Genomic DNA, 15,727 nt, shown 5'->3' with positions numbered 1-15,727 from the left:
ATCCCCCATACTATCCTTGGAGTCTCTACACAGAGAGTTTAGTTAAAAGCATGCTCCTTGAAAATAAGCACACCTCAAGTAACTGTCTACTTATCCAATTATCCAAAGATAATTTGAGAAAAGTATGAGACTAAAAGGCAACAGACTATATACTGTTTAAGAGTAAAAAATGTAGGTGTAGCTCAGGTAGTAAAGTGCTTATTCTAAACCCTGGATTTAACTTCCAGGACAGAAGAGGTTGATGATGACAATGACGATGACAATGACAAGGAGAAAGAAAAAGAAGAAAAGAAACTCAAGATCCAATTACTTGTTAAATAATATTAATCAATTTTTAATATAAATGCACATATAGATGAAAAATGAATGATGGAAAAACACGGTGTACTAATACTACTTCAGGGAGCACAAAAATAGCTGCATTGATTTCAGATAGAGAATACTTCAGAACAAAGAACCTTATCACAGGTAAAAATGAGCAAATCCACTCTGCAGATAGCAGGAACAGGCATTAGCATTCTTGCACTAACAGCAAACCAATGAAACAGAGTGGGACCTTAACAAACATGCCCCAAAAGATGCAAAGTGAACATAAGCATAGGGAACGGTGCCCCATGCAATCAAGAATATGCGAGTTCAAATAAGAGATGGCACACCACTATTAGAAAGGCCCAAATCTAAGCCACATAGGTCATATGTGGGCAAGGATGTGAGACAAGCCTTACTCATTGAGTGGGGATATAAACTGATAGCATCACTTTGGAAAGCAGATTGTCACATTCCTTTTTTATTCATGTGAGGTGGAGATTACTTACCTGTATGTGCATGAACCACATGTATGCCGTTCCACAGAGGCCAGAAGGAATGAATTGGATGCCCTGGGATGGAGTTCTGTGGAATTGTAAGCCACCCCACATGGGTGCTAGGAACTGAACCCAAGTGCTCTTCCTGAGCAGCCAGTGCTCTACACTCTGAGCTTTCTCTCCAGTCCCAGCACATTCCTGCAAAGCTAGACTCCTGCTCTATACTACAGCAATTGGTGTCCCATGTACCCAAAATAATTTAAAACCCTGAACATGGATGCTTATACTAGATTCGTGCACAATTGCTAACATATTGATGCAACCAAGATATCCTTCAGTGTGTGGACAGACAAACCAAATTGACCTAGACAAAGACATTTTTATTCACCACTGAAAGGAAATGGATCCTCAGGCATGAAAAGATGAGGAAAATTAAATGCACAACACAAGGTGAAAATGGCAAAAAGCAAGCCATAGTAAGCTTATTTGAGGCTAACTCCGGGACTTCCTATGAAAGACAAACTACGAAGATCCTGACAGCTTCAGGATTTGAGGAGCTGTGGAGAGTTGGCACACAGAAGGGTTATAGGACACTGATACTATTCTGACACTGTGTAGAGTTGAATACATACTGGGACTTATTTGTGCTGACTCATGCTGCACAGAACCAAGAGTGGTGAGCAAAGTATGTTGTGGTCTGAGATCACTGCTGATGGAGGTCTGTCAATTCTGACAAAGTACCACTCCAGCAGGGATGTGGCTCATGGCCTGGGCACGTGAGAGGGCGAGACACCTACAGGAAAGTGAGCTATGTTCCATTCTGTTTTCCTATGAGCCTGGAATGGCTATTCAAAATCAATTCTATCTTTTAATAGCATTGTGAGTTAGAATGTTAAGTTGGATTTAGATTATGTATGGAAAGTAACACAGAATGTGGTTGGATTTTTCTTTTTAAGTTTTGGTTTGGCATGTAGTTATACATGGGACTTTGAGATAACTTACTTTAAAAATATTTACATGTTCTAGTATGCTATGATGCTATACTTTCTGAGTTTGGCTTTTAAAGATTTACTTATTTTATGCACACATATGTGTTAATATGAATGTCCAAGGAGCCCAGGAGACGGTGTTGGTACACTGGAACTGGAGTTACAGGCCGTTATCAGCTGCTCAGTTTGGCCACTGTGAGCTGATCCTGGATCGTTGGTAAGCACGGTAAGTGTTCTTAAGCACTGAACCACCCCTCCTGGCCTTGAATTGTTTCTCTTATTTTAAAGATATCAAAGCTTCAGGGAAGTCAGGGCCCCTATAAGCGTTGTGATCACATCTATACTGATGCAGCATTTGATATTTATTATTATCTGAGTGATAGACCAAACTGCGCTTCTCATGCCTGAAGTCTAGGGAAAGGGGCAGCTGTGGAGTAGAATTCAGAAGGAATTGTCTAGCTGTTTCAGAATCTACCTTAGCTAAATAAATACATGCCCAACAAAAGAAATAAATGGTTTGCCTTGGTAGACCTCTCTCCTTCTCCATCCCCTCTCTTCTCTCCCTCTTTCTTTCTTTCTCCCCCATCTCACCTTTCTCCCTTCCTGCAATTCAAAAGTCAAGGAGTGAAAACATATTTTTCAATATACATGTCTCTGTGAATAACTGTAAAGCATTACAGCTCATCAAAGTCCCAGGAAGCAACTTCTCCATCTGAAAATTATCTGGAGATGCAAGAATATATCCATGGCTCATCTGTGCATCTCCAAATCTCTGTGTGTATTGTATTGTGCATGTGTGCATATGTGTGTATGTGTACATGTTAGTATGTATGCATATTTGTATATGTTTATCTGCATTTATATATGTGTGTACCCAGAAACAATCAGAGTGAAGTTTGACATTTCTCTCTCTTAAAATTACCTTCGAGGAAGTATGGAAGGTTTGCAGAACTATGCCTGGCTTATTGATCTGTCAGGTGTAAATGTACAATTGTAGCATATAGAAAGTAGAAAGAGGATGGAAAAGAAATTAAAGGGGAAAGTAATGGAAGGGCTATGGATAAAAGTTAGCGTGCTAACCCGAGCACTCAGAAAGCAGAAAACAATGAATAGAGGTGAAAATGAAAAACAACAACAACAACAGCAAAAGTCAATATTTTGAAGCATGCATGGCTTAAGTAGAAGAACTATTGAATAGTTAAATAACTAAATGATAAATAAATGTAAAAATAGTAAAGTTCTTTCAATTGAATGTATGTGAAAATAATTTAAAATGAATAGAAGTCAGTTCCTTCTCACCTTAGAATCCTTCATACTATTAGGCTTTTAAAAAACATGTACTGGCTTTTACTCCAATGTAAGCAACTTGTTTAATTTAAAGTTATTTCAGAGTCTGGGTTGTAGATACATCATGAGGAAAGAGAATAAAATTAAGTTAAATTTATAAGGTTGTAATGATTTGGCCCAGAAACTTCACTTCTAGTAATATTCCCTTAAGAAATTTTCAGAAATGAGGACAAAGATTTATGTAGCAAGATGTGCTCTGCAGTGTTCATCACAATGGGAAGTCCTTGGGGCCGCTTACACAATAAATGTTGAGAGATAACTTAAGTAAATTATAGTTCAGCCATAAATAGGATGTTAAAAAGTCACTTAATCATTTTGGGATTATCTGGGAGGCTCAATAATGTTTATGTTATGTTATTATACTAAGTGAAAAGGCAGGATTATAAAGCATTTTCACTTGTGATTTCTCTCTCTTTCTCTCTCTCTCTCTTTCCCTCTCTCGCTTTTTCTCTCTCTCTCTTTCTCTCTCTCTTCCCCCCTCCCTTCCCCCCCCTCTCCCTTTCTTTCTCTGACTCTCTTTCTTTCTCTCTGTATGTGTATGTAGGGATCACACACAGAATTGGATTCTTAGCAAATACGCGTGTGCGTGCACATGTGTGTGTGTGTGTGTGTGTGTGTGTATGTGTGTGTGTGTGTGTGTAAACTGTTTATTAGCAACAGGTCTTTTTAAAAGAAACTTCTAAAATTTTACTCTAAAATAAAGAAAATCATTCTAGAAGTAACAAGTCAATAGCAACAAAAAATAAGCAGCATTTCCTAATCTGAATGCACATAGACCTTAAGTGCTTTAAAACACATCCATGTAAAATCCTAGAGGTTGGGTTGTATCTGGGGAGGAAAACTAATTAAAACATTCTAAATTATTTCAAAAGAAAATAAAACTATTTGGACATTTTAATTTATGTACACTATAGCTTCTGAGATAACTACTAAAACAGATTCAGGTTTATCGAGTCCAAAGTAGTATAAGAAAGAAAAGGGGCTGAGGGAAAAGGACTAACATGATTAAGAAAAAGGCAAGAATGGAAGAAAACAGAAAGCAGATAAGGGTGGAGGCGAGGAAACACAACAGTCAATACAAAAGAAAACATACAACAACCATCATCATAAATCTATTAAGCCTGACATTTAAAAGAAAAAATTTACCAGACTGGGTGTTTAAAAGCTAGCTGACACCTACTAACTAGAGACAGAAGACGCTGCCTGTATTCTCACAGGAATGCACAGAGAGCCATCTGGATCATCAAGTCAGCCAACCATGACCCATGCAAAAACTTGCAAGCTGTTTGTTGTTGGACAGTCAGCTCTGTGACTAGGTGTGTTGGAGGAGACAGAGGAGCTGGTAGCTCTGAATGCGGGGTGTGCTGTTGCCGATCCCTTCTCATTGGAATCCCAGCATGAGTTTGCTTTTTTATTCTATTTGCTCAACTATGTTCAGAGCAGCTTTATAAGTAATAACCAGAAACTGGAAACAACCTAGATGTCCCTCAACTGAAGAATGGTCAGAAAAAATATGGAACATTTACACAATAGGATACTACTCAGCTACTAAAAACAAAGACACCATGCAATTTTCAGACAATGGCTAATACTAGAAAATATCATCCTAAGCGAGGTAACCCAGACCTAGAAAGACACGTATGGTATGTACTCACTTATAGGTGGACATTAGCCATAATGTCCAAGATTAGCATGCTACAACCCATATACATTATATATAATAAATTGTATATAATATGTTATATGTGTGTGTTATATAATATGTTATATATTATATATAATATATAATGTGAATGTAGTAATAGATTCACATTATATTTCAACATCTATAACATATATTATGCTACATTAAAATAAAATAATACATAAAATACTATGTCAAACTGTATGGCAAGAAGGAAGGGCAGTTAAGGTTGGCTTGAGTTTTACTTTATTTATATATGTGGATGTGCATGAGGCCTTTAAATGTGGGAAGCAAGAAGTACGTGATAAAGTTTTTACATCAGAATGATTTGTAATAACAAAGCATGGAGGCCTCTAAAATGCCATAAACAAGGGATTGGACAACCTGCAGTGTTCGGAGGAAATATAGAATACTGCGTAGTTGTGCTAAATAAAATATATCTGAGTCCACTGCATTGGAATGGGCTTCTTATTTGAATCACCAACAGATCAGACTAACCTGGAGTTCAAAGAGCATGGCAGAGCTATGGCAATTTTTCAAGAAGCTCTGTAAATAATTAACTGTCACCACAAGGCACTTCTGTGTCTAGAAATGCTATTGGGTTATGGCCTTAGTATGGGTTCTCTAAAACCCTGTTACTTCTGGCATGATATGTTCCTTTGGTTTGTTTTAAATTGTTTTTGCTTTGTTCTGTTTTGTTTGTTATTGTTCAATTACTACTACCAAATTACTAATCTAAGGGTTTTTCCTTTTAGCAGCATGGAGCAACAGTGAAGTTCAGTGACATGAATGCATTTACTTCAGTGTACAGGAAAAGAAAGAAACAGAGGTGTGGGGGAAAGGAGAGAGAGAGAAGAGAGAGGGGGAGGAAGGGAAGTGGGGCATGGAAATGTGTAAAAAGGACTTCTGGAGATATAGTTAAGATGATAATTCATTTTTAATATATTTAATATAATTTATTCATATTACATCCCGATGGTTATCCCCTCACTCATATCTTCCCATCCTCACCCTCCCTCCCTTTTCCACCTTATTCCCATCCCCTAGACTTCTGACAGGGGATGCCTCCTCCTCCACCTTCTCACTGCAGCCTATCAAATCTCATCTAGATAGCCTGAATCCCCTTCCTCTGTGTGCCTGCAGGGCCTCCCTGACAAGGGAAAGTAATCAAATCTCAAGCACCAGAATTCATATCAAAGTCAGTCCCCACTCCCAGAACCCCCAACAGTGAAGAATGAGCTGCCCATTGGCTATATCTGAACAGGAGGTCTAGGTAATCTTCATGCATTGTCCTTGGTTGGTGCACCAGTTTCTGTAGGATCCCCTGAGTTGAGATCCACCTGCCTTGATGGTTTCCCTGTGGAGCTCCCAATTCCTCAGGGTCCTTCCATCCCCTTACTCTTCCATACAACACTCAGTGCTCCAGCCAGAGTCCAGCTGCAAGCCCGAACATCTGTCCCTATCCTCTTCTGGGTGGAATCTTTCAGAGGACAACTATTTTCAATTAATATCACTTATAAGGGTGTATATATCATGCGTGTCTTTCTGGGTCTGGGCTATCTCACTTAGGAGCATCATTTCTAGTTCCACACATTTGCCTACAATTTTCAAGATTCCTTATTTTTAATAGCTGAGTAGCACTTCATTGTGTAAATGCACCACAATTTCTTCATCCATTCTTCAGTTGAGGGACAACTAGGTTGTTCCCAGATTCTGGCTATTATGAATAAGGCTGCTATGAACATGGTTGAGCAAATGCCCCAGATGGATGATGGGTGGGATATGCCCAGGAGAGATATAGCCAGGTCTTGAGGTAACCATATTTCTAGTTTCCTGAGACAGAATTAGATTGACTTCCAAAGTGTTTGTAGAAGTTTGCACTCCCAGCAGCAATGGAGGAGTGTTCCCGTTTCTCCTCATCCTCACCAGCCTGTGCTGTCACTTGTGTGTTTTATCTTAGGCATTCGGATAGGTATAAGATGGAATCTCAGAGTTGTTTTGATATGCATTTCCCTGATAATTAAGGATATTGAGCATTTCTTTAAGTGTTTCTCAGCCATTCAGTATCCTTCTGTTGAAAATTCTCTGTTTAGGTCTGTACCCTATTTTTAATTGAATAATTTGATTTGGTGGTGTTTAATTTCATGAGTTCTTTATATATTTTGGATATTAGCCCCTTGTTGGATGTAGAGTTGGCAAAGATTTTTCCCCATCTGTAGGCTGTCGCTTTGTTCTGTTGACAGTGTCTTTTTCCTTACAGAAACTTTTCAGTTTCATGTGGTCCCATTTATTAATTGTTGATCTTAGAGACTGAGCTATTAGTGTTCTGTTCAGGAGGTTGCCTCCTGTGCCAATGAGTACAAGGCTCTTCCCAACTTTTTCTTCTAACAGATTTAATGTGTCTGGTTTTATGTTGATGAATTTAATCCACTTGTACTTGATTTTTATGCATGGTGATAAATATGTATCTACTTGCATTTTTCTACATGCAGACATCCAGTTAGACCAGCACCATTTGTTCAAAGATGCTATTTTTCCCCATTGCATGGTTTTGGCTTCTTTTTCAAAAATCAAGTGTCCATGGGTATGTGAGTTTATTTCTGGGTCTTTGATTTAATTCCATTGATCAATCAGCCTATTTCTCTGCCAGTACCATGCTGTTTTTATTACTGTTGCTCTATAGTATAGCTTGAGGCGGGGGATGGAGATTGCTCCCAAAGATCTTTTATTATACAGGATCATTTTAGCTATTCTGGGTTTTTTGTTTCTCCATATGAAGTTGAGAATTGATCTTTCAAGGTCTGTAAAGAATTGTGTAGGTATTTTGATAGAGATTGCATTGAACCTGTAAATTGATTTTGGTAAGTTGGCCAGTTTTACTATGTTGATCCTCCTGATCCACATGCATGGGTGATCTTTCCATCTTGTGATATCTTCTTCAAGTTCTTTCATTAGAGATTTGAAGGTTTTTTCATACAAGTCTTTCACTTTCTTGGTTAGGGTTACATCAAGATACTTTATATTATTTGTGACTATTGTGAAGGGTGTAGTTTCGCTAATTTCTTTCTCACCCCATTTGTCATTTGTATAGAGGAGGGCCTCTGGTTTTTAAAAAATTAATACTGTACCTGGTCACTTTGCTAAACGTGTTTATTAACTGTAGGAGTTATCTGATGGAATTTTTGGGGTCAATTATATATATATATTATTGTATCATCTGTGAATAGCAACACTTGGACTTTTTCCTTTCTGATGTAGATCCCTTGATCTCCTTTCGTTGTTTTATTGCTCTAGCTAGAACTTCACGTACTATATTGAAGAGATATGGAGAGAGTGAGCAGCCTTATCTAATCCCTGATTTCAGTGGAATTTCTCTCCATTTAAGTTGATGTTGGCTATCGACTTGCTGTATATAGTCTTCATTGTGTTTAGGTACATGCCTTGTATTCCCAATTTCTCCAAAACTTTAAACATGAATGGGTGTTAGATTTTGTCAAATGCTTTTTCAGCATCTAAGGAGATGATCAAGTGGGTTTTTTTCTTTCAGTTTGTTTATATAGTGGATTACATTGATGCGTTTCTGTATCTTGAACTATCCTTGCATGCCTGGGATGAAGCCTACTTGGTCATGGTTTATGATATTTTTGATATGTTCATGGATTTGGTTTGTGAGTATTTTCTTGAGTATTTTTCATCAATGTTCATGAGAGAAATTGGTTTGAAATTCTCTTTCTTTGTTGGATCTTTTTGGTTCAGGTATCAATGTGACTATGGCCACATAGAGTGAGTTTGGTAAGGTTCCTTCAATTTCTATTTTGTAGAATAGTTTGAAGAGTATTAGTATTAGCTTTTCTTTGAAGGGCTGGTAGAATTCTGCACCGAAACCCTCTGGCCTGGGAATTTTTTGTTTGGGAGATTATTGATAACTGCCTCTACTTCCATAGGAGAAATAGGACTATTTAATTTGCTTACTTGATCTTGATTAAACTTTGGTAAGTGGAATCTATCAAGAAAATTGTCCATTTCATTTAGATTTTCAAATTTTGAAGCATATAGGCTTTTGAAGTAAGACCTAAGGATTCTTTGGATTTCCTCCATGTCTGTTGTTATGTCTCCCTTTTCATTTCTGATTCTATTGATTTGGATAGTGTCTCTCTGCCATTTAGTTAGTTTGGATAGAGATTTGTCTATCTTGTTGATTTTCTTGAAGAACTAGCTCTTGGTTTCATCGGTTTTTTTAAATTGTTCTCTTTCTTTCTAATTTATTGACTTCAGCCCTTAGTTTATTTCCAGCATCTACTCCTCTTGAGTGTGTCTGCTTTTTTTCCCTAGGCCTTCCAGATGTGCCATTAAGTTGCTTATATGAGATGTTTCCAATTACCTTATGAAGGCACTTAATGCTATGAATGCTAAATCTTAGCACTGCTTTCATTATGTGCCATACATTGGGGTATGTTATACCTTCATTTTCATAGCTTTTGGTTAACCCTCCCTATACCCTTTCTTTGCATTACTTACTAACTAAAGAGGTAATGTTATGACAATTTCCCTGTAATAACACAATAGCAGTAATAGTTGAAAAGCTTTGTTAGATCTGAAAAGTTTTTCTGGACTGCTTCTGGTTAGCATGTATTTCCAGAATGTTCGCTGCATTCCAGGATTACAACACCTTTATGTCTCCAACCCCTCATGCTAGATTTGCAAATACAGAGATCAATAGAACTCTGTCCCTGTTCTCAAATAATTAATAATTGAATGAGAGAGACAGCTTAGTATGCAGAAATGACAGCAAATAGATTCCCAGTAACATGTCAGCTTTGCACATTTGAGTAAGCTGGCTTTAATGCCATGGCTACAACCTCAGGGCTCCTCAGCTGGTAAAGCTCACATTCTGTGTTGCCAAAGCAACAGACTCAAGTGGAATTTGAGTTTCCTTTCATGAGGACTTTATAATTCGGCATTGGAAAGAGCTATTTTGCTTTATGTTTGAGCCACTCTCAGGAGACCACTAGCCGGGTATAGTGAGAAACATGCTGGCACCAGCAGTTACCTTATTTTCAGGGTGGGCATGCCTGGGCTGAGCCAATTGTTTGGGGGTTCAAGAGCAGGTGGTCTATAAACTCCTCCTGACAGTTTTAAGAAAGCATTGACTCTGAACGCAGGCAGATGAGACAAAATCCACCCTGGGTATTCCTCAAATGCAAATTCTATCCCATGAATTGTTTCTTACACTCCTTTAATGTAGAGACAAAAAGAAAATATTATACAAATTACAAAATTTTTCTCTAATAAAAGAACTGTCCTCATATTGAAATGTTTATCAAATTATTATTTGGATGATGGATGGATAGGTGAGTGCTTCATGGGACTTATTTACATTGCCTTTGTGATTTTTCTTTACCAAAAATCCCACTCTCATGTGCCAGATTCTGTTGTTATTTGTTCTTTTGGTTTTTAGATGGTGTTTTCAGAGCTGCAGAAATGGCTCAGTGATCAAGAGCATTTACTGTCCTTGCAAAAGACCTGATTTGGTTCCCAGCACCCACATCAGAGGGTTCACAAACATTTGTGCCCAGCTCCAGTGCATCTGATGTCTTCTTCTGGTCTCCAATAGCATCTCTATGTACATGGTGCCTATAAATTTATGCAGGGCACACACATACATATAACTGGAAAATAAATAAATGAATGCTTATTAAATAAAAATGGTTTCATTATCACATTGCTTTACTTACACTTCATTGAACTGCCTCAGAGTCTCGCTGTTCCACCCTCTCTTGTGCCCTCTCCACTCTTGATTCTTGTTGATATCCAGCGTCCACCATAATGAGGCCTCTCACTGTGTCTATGCCATATATACATTTCATGAAACCGTATAATATTTGCCCGTCATCTTCCCCCAGCCCTTCTCTCATTCCCCTCTCCCCTCCAGTTACACCAGTTCCTTCCTTCACACAGCCTTCTTGCCCATCGCTGGCAAACAGTTGTTCTTTCTGAGAGAATTAGTTACTTTTTGGTTGCTGTGATAAAACGTGATGGCTCATGAGTGTTTACTTTGCCTTACAGTCCCGTGGGAATGAGAGTTCATCATGGGGTGAAGGTATCGCAGCAGACAGCCAGGCATTACCCAGGAACAAAAAGCTAAGCGCGATCTTCAAACACAAAGACCAAAGCATCAAGTACAGAGACTGAAATGGAAATGCTACAATGGCATGCGGGTTTTCATCTTAACACCCCCCACACCTCCCACACCCCCACACACCCCCACACACTCCCACACACCCCCCCACACACACACACATGATGATGCACTTCCTCCGGAAAGGCTGGACCTCCAAAATCTTTCCACACCCCCCACACACCCCCACACCCCCACACACCCCCACACACCCCCACACACCAGACACACCCCCACATCCCCACACACACCCACACACCCCACATCCCCACACACACACCTACACACCCCCACACAACCCCACACCCCCCCACACCCACCCCACACCCCACACATACACACCCCACACACCCCCATGCCCCCCACACCACCCCACACACACCCACACACACCCACACCCCCACACCCCCACACCCCCCCACACACACCCCCACACACCCACACACACCTACACACACCCCCACATACCCCCACACACCCCACACCCACACCTCCACACCCCCCACAGCCCCCCACACCCCTCCACACTTCCCCATACCCCACACACCCCACACACACCTCCACACACACCCACACACACCCACACCCCCCCCACCCCCATACACACCCCCCACACACCCCCACACACCCCCACACCCCCACCCCTCCCACACCCCCCCCCACACACACCCCACACACACACATGATGATGCACTTTCTCCGGAAAGGCTGGACCTCCAAAATCTCCCCACACAACACCACACTCTGGAAATGAAGTACTGACATACATGAGCCTATGAGGGACATTTTTAATAATTTAAACCACCTCACTTGGTCTACCTTGTTTACACATAGCAGTTTTAATTAAATGGGAATTATATTCTTTCTAACATGTGGACTTACTTAAGGGAATAGTAGTTTGGGTAGGCTTTATCTCCCAAAGATCTGTGTGTCAAATGTTTGTTTCCTGTTGGTAATACCGGGAAATGGTCAGAAGTTTAATGTCTGAAGCCTGATGGGAAGTCCCTAGGTCTTGGAGGTTGAGAGATCTTGTCAATGACTGTGGGAAAACCCATGTCCGGCCAGTCCATCTCATTCTCTGGCTTCCACCAAGATTTCATCATTCATGCCTGCATTTGTTCCTGCCACCACCATCTACTGCTACATGACACAGGTGAGAGGGTTCTCATTAGAACTGAACCACCGCCTATGCTGTGCCCTTGAGCCTCCTGAAGTGTATGCTACACAAAGAAACCCTTCACTTTGTAAAGTGAGACTACCTCTGGTCTTTCATTATAATGATGGGAATTAGATACTTCTGGAACAGTGTTTAAGCATGTGGCCCAAGACTACCTAGAACTCCTGAGCCTCCTCAGTATGAAGGTTAAAGAACTTAATCCCTGCCAGAACATTGGTTCAGTCAAGACTGACACACCAGTGGTCTCTAGGCAAAAAGGGATAAAACCCACAAAACAAAGCAAAATGGTCTTGCCTAGGGGGATAGCTCAGCAATACAGTGCTTTCCTAGCATGCATGAGACAAAAGAAAGAGAAGGAAAGAGGAGGGAGGAAGGGAAAAAGGAAGGAAAGAAGGAAGGAAGGAAGGAAGGAAGGAAGGAAGGAAGGAAGGAAGGAAGGACAGACAAATGAGGGAGGGACTTAGGGAGGGAGTCAGAGAGGGGGCGGATGGAGGGTGGACCTTGGGAGGACTCCAGGGTATAGAGTTATGCCACAAAAGGAAGCACTTTGTCTCAGGGATGATATAAGCCTCACTTGCCTCTAACCACCAGAGAACAAGCACAGCTTTGTCTCAGAAGGAGCCAAGTTAACATTGCTACAGCCTAAACATTTCACTATAAACCTGTGAACCTTGATCCATTCCCCTGTGGAGTTCAGGAGTGATGGATTTTGATGAAGACTAAATCAGCCTTTCCTTCTGCTGGAAGTTTGATATTGCTATTCTCATATGACCATTATTTTGGCATTGCATTTTATGCTATGAAATAATGAAATAACATCCCAAGTGAGCCAATAACTGTCTACAATATGATGACCAGAAGTTAAAGCTGTAGTCCTTCAGAATTTATATTTTGTTGTTGCTGTTCTGAGACATGTAACCTGGGCTACCTCAAATACATTATGGTACTGAGCATGATCTTGAACTCCTGATCTGCTGCCTCTACCTCCCTAGGACCAAGATTACATATTTGTGCAACCGTATGTAGATTATGCAGATTGAACTCAGTGCTTTGTGTACGCTATATAGGTGCTCTACCAACCAAGTGACACCATTGGCTCCCAGAATTCATGTCCCTAAGATATCACCAATATAATATGATGCATTAATGCTATACAGCAATTTATCATCAAACACAGTAAAATTTTGCAGCTAGGCATGTAAATATTCCAACAAGTAAGACAAATAAACAATATAAATAGCCTCACATCAGAATGGAATAGCTTTGTTGTAAATGAGCTTGCAACATACTTTTTAAAAAATCAAAACAATACTTTTGCTTTTTTATTTGAATTGTGGACCTGCTCCATTATTCCTTGGATCTAAACCAAAGAAAGTAATCTAATAGGAAGTTATGACCTCCAGGAGACCAATATTAGAATATAAGATGTTCTAAATGAAGCTGACTGCAAAGAATGGCCTTTAATGAGCTCTCCTTGCATGGACTCTTGGGAGCTGAACTGTACTTCCCAAAACTCATCAAATCCCTGCCTTTTCTTCTCTTTAGTCAGAATATTCATTACCACCAGAACACTGAGATCCCACACTGAGCAAGGCATAGATAAATGACAAGGACATCCACTGAATTATGGGAAACAAAATTATATAGACATGTGGAGACCTTTGGAGGGAAAGCAGCAAAGCTCCTTCCATAGTTATAGACTAAATATGCAAAATTAGTTACCTGTCTCTATGTATTAATAACAGCACGTTTTAATGTTTAACAACTTAATCTGGGAGTGGTATGCATACCTGTAATCCTAGTACTTAGGAGAGTGAGTCAGGAGGCCAACCTGGACTACACAGTAGAGACCAATCAATATGTGTGTGTGTGTGTGTGTGTGTGTGTGTGTGTGTGTGATTATTTCTATAGGGCAAATGTGTGTATAACTCAGCTGGGTCCCACTAGCTCAGATTTTCTCAGGACCCTGACACAAGCCATCAACTGGGAACAGAGTGTCTTCTGATGATTTGAGAGGTTTAAGAAACAGATATCTCCTCTAATGATCACTTGAATGGCTACTGGATGGTCTCAGTTTATTGTCTTAACACATGACCCTTGGCTTCCCTTTAAACAGGTGACCCAAAGGAGTATGAGAACACTTGGAATCTGAGTCATAGACTTCTTGGAAAAATAGAACCTCATTAGCTTCTCTGTATTTCATTCTTTAGTTTAAATTGGTATATTCAACCTGGGGAGGACAAAACACACTGAGGTATATGAATCATTCAGAGTTCATTCTGAGGATTAACTAGAATTCAGTAACTCATATATGCACATATCTGGAGATGACGTTGAACCTCTGATGGTCCTGCCTCTACCAAAGTGCTGCTATTACAGGTTTGCAACCACCCAGATCTATGCCATCCTGGGTCCTTGTGTAGACAAGGCCAACATTCTACCAACTGAGCCACATCCACATCCACAACTCTGAATGCATAATTGTGAATGCATATTATGAATCTTTTCTCCTTCTATGACTTATGAGTTAATACAATATTATGTTATTTGCTGTCTCTTTGGGGCTGGAAAGCAGGGTTTCTCCCTTTTCTGATGGTGAGTTGTACACTGTGGGCTAGATATTCTGTCAGATTCTTCCTGTCTCTGATTCCTGTCTCTCTCCATAGAGGGATTGAGAGTTCAAGTGCATGTCACTTCTGTCATCACAAATGATTTTTGCAAATGTCTGTGGATCAAACTCAGTTTATCATGTGGTACAGCATGTGATCTTACTCACACAGTCACCTCCACATCCCTATAATAATATTTTGGATCAGATTTTCTTCATCTCAAAAGGAACACTATACTAAAAGAACTGTCTGCAAAAACCGATATTAGCATAGGATTACATTATATCTATGTTGTAATATATTATCTAATTTGATTTCTCGTAAGATTTTTCTATGTTTTCTGAAATTTTACAGCATAAAATTATTATGTCTTTTCTACAGTGATTAATATAATGAAATGGGAAACTTGGAAAATAGAAGAAAAAATTTCCATAGCATAGCTTACTGGCAGTATTCCAACCCAAATGTACAATATGCTGTTCTGCACTGAATGCACCACAAAAGAAGGAGTAAGAGGTGAAGGAGGAGAATTTATGAAGTAAAAAATAATTACCATAAATAGATGATTTTTACAATTTCAGAATATTGTAGTCTACTTCTAGTCTGTCTGCCAATCCTGAAACCTGAACCCTCTGTGAGTGCTTAGGAGAAAAACTCATGATCTCTCTTCCCTCAAGCTACTGATTAGATTTATTCTAGGTATTTCTCACACAGTTTCTATCATGTATCTTTTTTAAACTTGGAAAATGGAATTCGTGCAAAGTTCCCTTACTTGAGAAACCATGTTACATTGGAGTTATGAGGCTCAAAAATCAACAGTCAAAATACAGTCCATTGTGTTTGCATTGTATGTATGTAAGTATATGTACTGGACATTGTGAATAGAGGAAATGGGACCCTGAATCTACCTGGAACCCAGAAACTTCTCAAGGAAGATGTG

The sequence above is a fragment of the Acomys russatus genome, chromosome 14, assembly GCF_903995435.1.
Source record: "Acomys russatus chromosome 14, mAcoRus1.1, whole genome shotgun sequence".
Classification (NCBI taxonomy): Eukaryota; Metazoa; Chordata; class Mammalia; order Rodentia; family Muridae; genus Acomys; species Acomys russatus.
The sequence above is the reverse complement of the archived record's forward strand: the minus strand, read 5'-3'. Positions refer to the sequence as shown.